The sequence below is a fragment of the Muscardinus avellanarius genome (genome assembly GCF_963383645.1).
Source record: "Muscardinus avellanarius genome assembly, chromosome: 2".
Classification (NCBI taxonomy): domain Eukaryota; kingdom Metazoa; phylum Chordata; class Mammalia; order Rodentia; family Gliridae; genus Muscardinus; species Muscardinus avellanarius.
The window spans coordinates 61,445,009-61,457,147 of record NC_137787.1 but is presented as its reverse complement, the minus strand read 5'-3'; positions in this window follow the sequence as shown (position 1 = coordinate 61,457,147).

Below are 12,139 nucleotides of genomic sequence, written 5' to 3'. Positions count from 1 at the left end.
AAGCCCACTTCCTCCCAGGCCCTGAGGGCTGGACTGCTGATGAATGATGGTGGCAGAACTGCCCCTGCCTTTCTGCTTTTCTGTGTCCAGGAAATGCCCCCAGGTCCTTGGGACAGAGGCTTAGGAACACCTAGTCACCTAGTATTCTAAAACAGTGGCAGAAGCTGACCCACCAAGACCCAAAGCCAAAAAAAAAAAAAAAAAAAAAGAAAGCCAAGGCCTCTCTGTTTCCCCTGAGTGACACCCCCCCACACACTGTCACCCAGCTAGCTAGATGCTTTTTCTATAAACACACCATCTTTTCCATAAGATAGAACTAAGTATCACTTCCACCCACACTCAGGATGTTAAAACATTTGAAGAATGACTTGTTCTGGACCAGAAAAAGCCCATGCGGGCTGCGTTCCATTTCTCTCCCTCCAGGTGTGTGCCGTGCGGCTAGCTTATGGAGGCAGTGGGGGCTGTGACTGGCTTTGTACATGGCCTGGTCTCAGGCCCTTAAACCAAGGGCTCGCTGTTAGTCTGCAGGAATAGCATTTGTGTGCATATTTCAGTTTCAGGGGGATGACTTTTAAAAGGGGCTGGCGTGCACCTGATAACACACAGAGATGTTCCTGGAGGAAAGCGAGTCATCTGAGAGTGCAGAAAGCCGGCTCAGGATGCCCAGATCCAGTTTAACGGCTTGTTCAACAGAAGCCACTAAAGACAGGTACTCAGGGACCATAATGTCCTTTTGTGCCTCTGTCTAGGCAGCTCATTAAGGTAGAGATTGCCTCAGTTGACAGGACAACCCCTTCCTGTGTGTTCCAGGAGAATATAATTGACTACAAAACCTTTTTTTTTTATGTCACCATGGCCAGATACAAACCCAATTAGCAGCAGAGTTAAGTCAGATGCATCCTGGGAACATGGAAATACCACGTTCTACAGCTAATCAGACCTGTGGGAGGATGGCACATCTGGGAGCCATCAGGAAAGTGGATCCTGGGGACCACCAGGGTCTGGGTGCTCCCAGGGCCTCATGATCCGATGGCTCAGAGCCACCCTTTTTGGGTAAATTACAGGGACTTAGAGGACTAACAATCAAAGACCCGCTCCTGTCTGCTCAAGGCCTCTGCTCTAGGAGTATCACAGTTTCATTCTGAGATTAATGAAAGGTATTCAAAATAAGTTGCAGGCTTTAAATCTAGCCAAGCCCCTAGGTCCTTCCCCAGGAGTTAAGAAACCTCTTGCTTCCTTTATGTAACCAGTCTTCCAGGGACCAAGAATCCTGTATTCTGACTCTTGAGAGCAGAAGCAAACAGTAATGCCATTGCACAGAGGAATGCTCCGGCCCACCCCACCTCAGTTTAAATAATTAACATTGCCAGGCAGGCACTAAAGGCTAGGAAGAAAGAAAAATGCCAACACAAAAGAGCAAGTGCAAAAGGAAAGGCTTGCCTGGTTTTTATTATAAAGGGTTTGTGATGCTTATCATTCATCGTGGATAAGAATCCCCATAATGCAGGGAGAGGCACATTTAGAAGCACATTTAAAAGCCCCATTCAGAAGGAACCAACCAACTGGAACACTTGGTTTTGAAACGAACTGATCAGAAGCCATGTGGGAGGCTGGTACAGGGCTTCTCCTGATGTCAAGCTTTACCCGGAGTGGCGGCCTTATTGTATCAGATGTCTTCAACTGCCTGCATGACACATTCGTTCTTGATCTACTCACCAGGGTATCATGAGTTATAGCCTTTTAATTTGACAGGTGATGCACTCAGTTGGTCTAAGTACAGTGGGTCTATTCTGGGCAGGCAGAAAGCATTAGGAAAGAAGTAGGGTAGAAATCTCTGGAATCAGAACTGAGGGGCTTGGGAAATTAGTTGGGTCTCTCAGTTTTAGGCAGCAGAAACCAACTCGGACTGACTGAGGAAGAAAAGGAGTGTGCTGAGCCGCTGTGATGTGGCTCAGAGTCACAGGGAGGGGTGCGAAGGCAGGGCCTGAGGGTTCTGCTGCAGCCAGGCCCCTCCCAAGGCCACACTGGGAGCCCTGAGGATGCAGTTTCTGCTGTTGATTGCCAAACCTCACACCCCTAGGGTACTGCTGGTGCAGACATGGCCCCCCGGCCTGCCCCCTTCCGCCACAATGGTCTCTTCTAGCTCCTGCTGTGGCTCCTCACCCAAGTCCAGTGGCCCCTAACTGGCTAAACCTACCTCATGCGTGTACCTGGGCAAGGTGGTAAATAGCCAGGCCTGAATCCTGGCAAAAGATTCTGTCACTTTGCAAAAGGAAAATCTGATAACACATTGATCACCAATGGGCTGTAATGAAGATTGTTCAGTCCACTGAGTTTTCCTTTCCAGCCCCCGCAGCCTAACTCTTGGTCCAGCCCTGATATTCTAGCTGGTAGATATCTGGGCCCTTTATTTCCTTCTTCCCAAGGCTGTTGCCATCTGTATATTTCTCCTTCAAGGCTCCACAGGGAGGGAGGGAGAGGATGAGGCAAACTCATATGCACCATTGGTCTGGAGAGTTTACGAACAGGTGGATCTAGTGGCCCAGGCAAAGACAAGAACTCTTAGAAAATGCCAGGCACCTGTCCAAGGTTTCAGCCCCAACATGTGAAACAAATCTCAGCCAGTACTAAAGCTGCGAGGAGTCAAAGGCTGCCCTCAGATGCAGTCAGGAGCCGCGGGAGTGGGCAGAGCTCCTCCCCAGCTAGGTAGGAAGAAGTGTGTGGGCTGAGAAACGCCGGAGCTCTTGGAAAAATTCTAACAAGATTCTTTGTTCGTCTTCTGGCTTCCGCAACCAGTCCGCATGCAGTTGGGATAAATTCAGCCTGGGAGGAAAAGGCAGTGTTTCCTCCCCCTCTCCTCCCATTTTAGGTAAGAGGAGGAGGTGGCATGGGGGATAGAGCTGGCGAGCTCACCAGCTGGTGCCGGCTGGGCCAGCTTGCTGTGCGCCCCCACACAGGGGCCCAGCCCAGGAGCAGGGGGACCTCCCTCCCTCCCCTACCTCAACTCCTCGGAAGCCAGGTGGCATCAGGCACAGAGGGAGCAGGTAGCTCCTCGCAGGGCACAGGTCCCACCCCCAGGCTCAGCACACAGTTTCCTGTGGTAGCTATGTTTTAGAGTACAGTGTTGCTTTTAGAAGGACCCAGTTGAAATGCAATCCTGCTGCCCGGGAATGTCCTATAGGAACAGCTCCATCTCCTCACACAGGGTTGGCCATTGGGTTACTGCGGGATGGTTTGTGGGACAGTTCTGAGGATGGGAGTTGGAGATGTTTTGATGCCAAGGAGGGGGCTGGTGGGAAATGCGGTGGTAGGGATCATACCAGGGTCTTGGTAAGATAGGGTACCAGGAAGATTGGCATGAGTGGAGTGGGGGGGCTCAGGGCCTGGGGATAATGAACACAGGGCCTCAGGGTCGCTTAGACACAGCTGGTCTCTGTACCATGGGGGAAGGTAGGACACGTTGGCTCCAGTTTTCTAAAGCCTGTTAAGGCCTTTTGCCAGAGGCTGAGGTGGGACAGCATGCCAGGTCTCCTTAGGCCCCTGGGTTGTTGCTGGGGAAGGTGGTGTGAGTGCAGAGGCCAGCTCACCCAAAAAGGGGAGAGAAGTAACTTCTTGAGCCTGTTCTGGGGACAGCCTTAAGCAGCTTCCTCGAGTCCCTCCCTTCAGCCCTCCTCTGGTGCTGGGGATGGAGCCCAGGGCCTTAAAGCACAATGCAAGCACTGTGCCATGCTTCCGGCTCCAAGCAGTTTTTCATTTATTACTTCCTCAAAGATTTAAAATTTGACTCAATGTACTACTTCTGGGTTTCTATTCAAAGGAACTGAAATCAGAATATTATAGTAACACATGCATATCCATGTTCATAACAGCACAATTCACAATAGCCAAATTATGGAACCAACCTAGGTGTCCGTCAACAGATGAATGGATTACAAAATTATAGAATTCTACTCAGGAATAAAGAAGAACAAAATAATGCGATTTGCAGGAAAATGGATGGACCTGGAGGACATAATGTTAAGTGAGATTAGCTAGTCACAGAGAGTGAAGGGTCATATTTTGTTTCTCATATGTGGAAGCTGGGGAGTAATTGGGACACCAGAGGCCCTTCAGATAATGGAGGAGAAACCCCAGTGGAGCCAGGGAGGTGGTCTAGGGGAGGGTGTGGAAGGGAGGATCACCGAAGGAATTACTGCCATAGGCTTTGCACACACACGTGGAAGTGCTGATGGCATCCTGTAGGGAAGGGGATGGGGAAGCCGCCGAGTGCCGTGTGCCTGGATGTCAGTATCACTGTGAACTGCATTATGATGCGAGGCTAGTGCACTGATGAAATGATTAAAGATAAAAGTGAAAAATAAAATTTGACTCAAGGCCTGATAGCTACAGTGGCCAGGCACTTGGCCTGCAGGCACTTGGGCTCCTCTGTGCTATTTAGTTCTCACCTGGGAGGCTTCCCGTCTGGCCTGAGTGGACAGTTGCCCAGTCTTGCTACCGAGTCTCCGATCTTTACTGTGAGCCGCAAGGCTGTGCTCTGAGAGATGCCCAGGGGGTGAGCTTTTGACTGCAGCTGGTGGCCGTCCTTCGGGCCCCTGGGCACACCTGAGGATGCCTTTACTTTCTTTTCCAAAGAGACTTTCCCAAGTCCCAGAGAGTCTTGTCTTCAGAAGCTCCATGCCTTGCGTTTCTTTCCTCTGGCTTGGGTTCAATCGTGATTGAAAGTATCCATCCTCCGGCCCCCCTTCTCACTAAGTACCTCTGAGTGTGCTAAGTACCATTAAGTCCCTTGGTATCTGGGGGGAGTGGTTCCAGGGCTCCTCCCTCCCCAGTACCAAAATCTGTGGATGCTCAAATCTGTTGCATAAATTGACATAGTATTTTTGCATAACTATGCGCACTCCTGTATTCTTTGAATCTTCTCTAATTTCCACATAATACCTAATACAATGTAATGTAAATGTTATGTAAAGAGTTGTTATACCGTGTTGTTCAGGGAATAATGCAAGGGGGGAAAAGTCTGTACGTGTTTGTTACAGAGGCAGAAGACAATGGTGAACAACACTGAGAGACTGAGGGTCCCAGACGTGCAGGAAGCCTTGGATCGGCGTGCCCGCACTCGCCTCGTTCTCACGGGTCCGGCACAGTGCTTGGTGAGTGGCAAGTTCACGTTTTGCTTTCTGGAAACTTGTGAAAATGTTTTCCTTGCATGTTTTCCACCCATCCATGTTTGAACCAGGGGATATGGAGGGCTGACTTGAGATCCAAGGAGTAAGGGCTGGAGGGCTGACTGGAGATCCAAGGAGTAAGGGCTGCCTGACTCCTGTCTAGGGGGAGGAGAGCTGGGCCATGCAGACTGGGACGGGCCTGTTAGAAGGCTCACGGTGGCCGTGTCGTCAGCCTTGAATGGCTGTGAGTGTGCACAGAGGGCTGACGTCTGGGAGCCTGACTGAGGATTGGCGCTGTGGTTTATTGCTGTGAGGATATGGTTCTAGTGATAGTTATTTACTATTAGAAGATTGTTGCCGTCGGTCTTTTGGGTAGTTTGAGCTACACGAATTGATATGCTGTTTGTCACTGTAATAATGGTCAGTTTGATTTTGCTTGTCGTGCACCTCTCAGTTTGCGCTCAGCTGAGCAACAGAATTCCACCACTCACACTTAGCAAGTGAGGGTCGACCCAATGCTTCCTTTCGGCCCCTCTTGGGCAGCGTGGGATTCGAGTATCACTGAGCCCTGACCGCCGGGGGCAGCAAGGACTGTGGCGCTTTGTGCTTGTGCACAGTCCAGGGCAGCACTGCCAGGGAGACTGTGCCAGCGGCACCATGAAAACCTAAGGCGGGCTGTGGGCGGTGACCGAGGTGCACTGCACCGCTCCTTTGTAAATATTACATTGTATGTTACATTAATCTGCTTTGGCTGCCATAACAAAGTAGTTCAGACTGGCTGGCCCAAACAGACATCTATTTTCTTCCAGTTCTGGAGGCCAGAAGTGCAAGCTCAGAGTGCTGCAGGATTGGTTTCTGTTGAGGACCCTGGTCCTGGCTTGTGCGTGGCCACCTCTCACTGGGCCTCGCGTGGCCTCTCACTGTGCACAGGGACAGGCAGCAGGCTCTGGGGCTCTTCCTCTTATAAGAACATCAGCCCCATTGGCCATGGGCCCTTGTAACTTTATTTAACCTTAGTCACCTCATTAAAGGTCTCGTCTACAAGTATAGTCTTATTGGTTATTAGGGCCTCAATATATGAACTCTGGGGGAACAACATTCAGTCTATATTGTATATGTATGGACATATGTACAAGTATATTAATAGTTATCATCTGATAGTGGAAATGAATTTTTTTCCTTTGTGTTCTATGAACTCGGGGTTTCTGCATTAAGAATGTCTTACTATTATAATTAAAGAAAGCAAAGATGTTAGTTTTTTTGTTATTAGGTTTTTTGTTTGTTGTGGTATTGAAGATGGAACTCAGGGACATTTTATCTTCAAGCTACATCCCTAGCCCTTTTTATTATTTTATTTGGAAATAGGGTTTTACAAGGTTGCCTTGAGACTCAGTGTGTTGTATCGGCAGGCTGCCCTTGAACCTGCGATCCTTCTGTCTCAGCCTCCCAAGTACTGGGATTACAGGTGTACACCACCGTGCCCAGCTCAAATGTTAGTTTTTAAAAAGAGCGATACATTTTTATTTTAAAATGACATGTATAGTAAGACTTTTCCAGAACTGTACTTATAACCTGTGTGTTCCCCTATCCTTCTATCGATCCTTCTGTGTATATGTACTGAGAGATACCTCAAATGAATTTGAACAAATGTATTTATGTATGTATGTATGTATGTATGTATTTTTGATGCTGGAGGTTGAACTGAGGAGTATTATACCTCCGAGCTATACCACCAGGCCTATTTTATATTCTATTTTGAAACAGGATCTCACTAAGTTGTGGAGAGCCTCACTAAGTGGCTGAGGCTGGCTATGAACCTGCGATCTTCCTGTCTCTGCCTCCCTAGTAGTGGGATTACAAGTGTGCGCCGTCACACCAGCTTGACCAACTGTTCATGATGGTTGCTTCTAACGGTGGAATTTGAAGTGATTTTATTTTGTGTTATTCTTAGTACTCTCAGGCTTGAAGTTTCTGATAAGGTGGTACATGCGTGTTTGTTTTTTTAAGAGAAGACAGTGATGCACTTGTTGCTGACACGCTGGATTCTGGTGCAGCGTTTGAGGCTGTGTAGCACAGACACACTGTTCTGAGTCAGCCCTAGTTACCAGCAGAAGTGCTGAAGTGCGGGAAGTGACTCTGACCCTGAGCCTTGGAGCTGAGGCTGCTGAGCCCTGAGCCTTGTGCAGCTCAGCAGGGCACAGGGAAGGGGTTTGCAGGAGAAGGGGCTCCATTTAAACTCACATCTAGAGGCATCCTGCACCTTTTTTTTTTTTTAACCACCTGCTGGCCAAGTCTATGGCTGGAGTTCATCTTTCCAGGGTGACAGCAATGTACCCCTGAGTCTCCTGCCTGGCCACCTGAAACTGGGACGGGGGCCTCCTATAGAAGGCTCTCCAACAGCCCCTGGGTTTAGAGCCGTCACAGTCAAGGATGTGGCTGTTGAACGTGTTTAGTGAGTAGAAAGGCAGCACCCTCCGTGCACTCAGGTTTGCAGTATGGGCAGAGAGCAGCAGACACTTTCTCACCTGGGGCAGGTCAAGATGACACAGCACTTAAGAAACAGGCTGACGTTAATCTCTAGGAGAGGTGAAGATACACGGGCAGGGTCACGCAGCAGGCCACTCCTATATATGCGCTCTGCGCCTCAGGGTGCATGAAGCTGACATGGGAATGTTTTTCCTAGTAGTCCCAAGCAGAAACACCAGTGTCCATCAGCATTTCTAGCCTGTACACACTGAATACACTGAGTTGATCCGTGCAACAGAATCTGCACAGTTCCATTTGTAAAGACAAACTGGCCACGGCTAGGTGCAGCTACACGGCTGTGACCCACATGGGTACAGCTGGGCGGAAGAACAAATCCAAAAGGAACACACTTGGCATGATTTCAATCTCTTGGAGGCCAGAAACAAGCAAAATGAAGTCTTATTTTTAAGAGTTGTATTCAAAAGAGGCAAAGATGTGAAAAAAAATCAAGAAACCAGGGCCTTGTGCACGCTAAGCCAGCTCTCTGCCTTGAGCTACATCCCTAGCAGCCCCCACATTTCTTTGAATAAGTTATATTCACAATGAAAATATTAGTGGGGAGGGGGACAAAATGTAGCAGAAGGACATTGCCATCTCTACATCTGGAATGGCTTCTTTCGCCCCATAGGCTGCCTTTATTTTGAGGATTTCGAAGTCCAAACCTCTGACTAGAGCCACAAATATGCTCATATTTACCAAGTTCTATGAGCATAGTCTTGTACCAGATAGATATGTGTGTGTGTGTGTGTGTGTGTGTGTGTGTGTGAGAGAGAGAGAGAGAGAGAGAGAGAGAGAGAGAGAGACAGACAGACAGACAGACAGACAGACAGAAACAGATGGACAAGGGACAGGAATATGCTGTCTTCAAGAAGACAAAACATTAAGCTGAGCATGGTAGTACACGTCTGAAATCCCAGTACTTGGGAGACTGAGACAGGAGAATTGCAGGTTCAAGGACAGCTTCAGCAACCTTCATTCATGAAGGCAACCTAGGGAGACCCTGTTTCAACTCCCCCCCCAAAAAAAAAAAAAATTAAGGGCTGGGGATGTAGCTCAGAAGTAGAATGATGGTCCCTGGGTTCAACCAGTACCACACAAACAAAGAAGGCAAAAAAAAAAAAAATCAGAAACACAGTTGGGTGTGGTAGTGCACACCAGTAATCTCAGTACTTAGGAGGCTAAGACAGCTAAATCACAGGTTTGAGGCCAGTGTCAGAAACATAGTAAGACTCTCAGCAGCATAGCCCCTGTTTTAAAACAAAAAAGGGGCTAAGGGTGTAGCTTAGAGGTGGGGTGCCCCTGGGTTTTATCTTCCTACACACACAAAGAAATTACAGAAAACACAAGAGCAGGGGTTAGGCTGCAGTGCCTCGGTGGTCCTAAGGAGACAGAGCTCAGGGCAGTGGGTGGGGTCAGGGTCAGCTTCACAGATCTGAGGTGCACGGGGGACGTGATGAAGGTCCCAGGAATGGGGCGTGGAACCAAGTATTTATTGCTGGACCCACCAGTGGCTCAAGAGGGTTTGAAAAACCAGGAGGATGAACTGACCCTCCCTAACCTCGTTGCTAGTCTAGGTCAACCAGGCAATAGATTATAGGTCAATTCAGTGCTGTTCCCAGAGACACTGCATCTAAACAAGTCAATAGAGGGAAACTGAACCAAGAAGACATGCAGAAAAATAGGTGAGTGAATATGAGAGAATTTAAAAATAGTTACAATTATGCTTAATGCTAAACTCCATTAGAAAACAATCCTCATCTGTTCTAGGAAACACATTAATAAAAAGTCCACAGGGAGGGAGCTCAGGAAAATAAAGAGAGCAGTAGAGTAGCAGCAGGGGATCGGAAGAGACAGGAGGGGAAGGAAAGGGGAGAGCTGGGGAGAGAAAAGACCAAGCAAAGTTATGGGCATATATACATGTATCACTATGAATCTTACTGATGTGTACATCTATACTGCAGCAATTAAAAAAGAAGTCCAATGCCAGGCGTGATGGCACACGCTTGTAATCCCAGCATTCGGGAGGCTAAGACCAGAGGATCGCAGTTCACGGACAGCCTCAGCTACTTAGTGAGGCCCTCTGCAACTCAGTGAGACCCGGTTTCAAAATAAAGAATAAAAAATAGGGCAGGGGGTATAGCTTAGAGGTCAAATGCCCCTGGGTTCCATCCCCAGACCTGCAAAAAATAAATAAATAAAAAAATAAAAATAAAAATAAAAAATAAAATAAAATAAAAATAAATAAAAAGTCCACAGGGGCTTGCTTGAAAAAGTTTGCCAGCTCTTCAAAACATTAAACAGAGGGCTAGGTGGGGGGCATGTAGCTCAGTGCTTCACTCTCCTAACACCCTGATTTTGATGCCCAGCACTATGAAAACAGACTTAAGTGGAGACTTACCATATGATTCAGCAATTCTACTTCAGAGTATATACCCAAAAGAATAGCCGGGCGTGGCGGCGCAGGCTTGTAATCCCTGATCTTGGGAGGCAGAGACAGGAGGATCGCGCTGGTTCAGAGCCAGCCTTGCTGGCTTAAGAGACCCTGTTTCCAAATTTAAAAAATATATAAAATAGGTCTGGGAGTGTAGCCCGGAGGTAGAAGGGCTTCCAGGAACCCCAGTACCACCAAAAAAAAAAAAAAGAAAAAAAAATAGAAAGCAAGCATTCAGGATGCAGCAGCAGCAGCATTCAGTAACAATAGCTTAAAGGTGGAAACAACTCAAGTGTCAATCAGCAGACATGAACAAATGTGGCATGGAATATTGTTCATCCTTAAAAGTGAAATATTGACCCATGATACAACATGGATGAATCTTGAACCCATACTAAATAAAATAAGCCAGACAGGAAAGCACAAATGTATGATTCTACTTGTATCTCAAGAATGGGCAGATTCATAGAGACAGAACAGCAGGACAGAGGTGACCAAGGGGCTGGGGAAGGGGGATGTGGAGCTATTGTTCACTGGGTGCAGTTTCTATTTGGAATGATGAAAACATCTAGAGATGGATGGCAGCGATGGTTGCACAACGATCATGAATGTACTTCATACCCCTGAATTGTCCAAGGAACAATGATGGTTGTGGTGGTCATTTTTATGTTACATCTATTTTACTACATACTAAAAAAAGAGAAAGTCCATGGAGACTCAAGAACTATTCCTGCATTTTGAGATCAAGAAGCGAGGCTAGGCCTATGGAGTTATTTGCTGAGCAGCAGGAAAGACAGAAATGAAGGTGAGCATTTCTTGTTGATGGCTGAAGAAGAGAACACTGTGGTGTCCTGGGCCTAACCTTGGCACTTGTCATCCTGTTGGCCGGCTCCTGGCAATGTCACAGAGATGCCTGAATGACCCAATGGACCCAGGGCCTTCTGGAAAGGTAACCCTGCCCTTTCCTTTCTACACTTATCCCTAAACAAGAGGTTAATCCTGCCATCCTCCTCCAAAGAACTGTCCCCTGAAAAATTACCTTTTACAATATTTTTTAAGTGTATGAACAGGCCCAGGATGCTGCTTGAAAAACAAAATGAATTAAAAAACTAAAGATGCTGCAGGATGTTTATGTATACACAATGGAAAATTTACTTCTCATGTGGCTTGAGCAGAAAACCTCTCATCCCCATGGCAACTAGATTCCACTTCAACCGGCCTCACATCCCTGCCAGGTCACCCACCCTTGGTGAGCTGTTCAGCCCCTCCCAGCAGCATGTGGGTGACAGTGTGCATTGTGGTGGAAGGCTGGGGGTGGCTGGCTGGAGGTTCTGCTCTCCTCTCTAAGGGACAGTCTGGTGATCCTGCACACCTGGGGCAAGGCTCAGCCCCTCCTGAAAGTCACCAAGACTCAGGGGAGCCATTTTCTTGTAGAAATGCAAGACTTCTGCAGCCTACTTAGGTCTGCAGAGTAGTAGGATAAGTCAGCAGGATTCAAAATGGTTCTGTGCTTCTGACCCAAAAACCAGCCCCTTGGTAGATGGTGAGTTCTGTATTTAGTTACAAAGCCAATACTAATTAGATCCTTAAAGAGTCAGTCTCTTGAACAGACATCACAACTCCTATAGTTTCCACCATCTTCCCCTTTGATCTTTCAGAACAACTCCATGCTTCTAGGCTATGTTCTCAGCACCATTTTCAAATAGCATTTTGAAATTATTAGCCTGGGACAAGGCCACCAGCCCCTTCCTGCTACGTTTCCTGAGGCCTCTCCCACCCATGCATCATCATCATCATCCCTGGGGCCACGCTCGCCTGCTGGCCACAGGGAAGCTGTGCAGGGTTGTGGCTATAAAAGCAAGTCCTTTATTTTGGTGTTTCTGGGGCCCCAGCTGGTCAGCATCCTCCACCTCTTTTCTTCTGTAATCCAGTGCTTATGATCAGCAAGCCTGGTTTATCATTCCACACCTGAAGCCTTTTCCCACAACATCACAGAATGCCCTGAACACTCAGAACT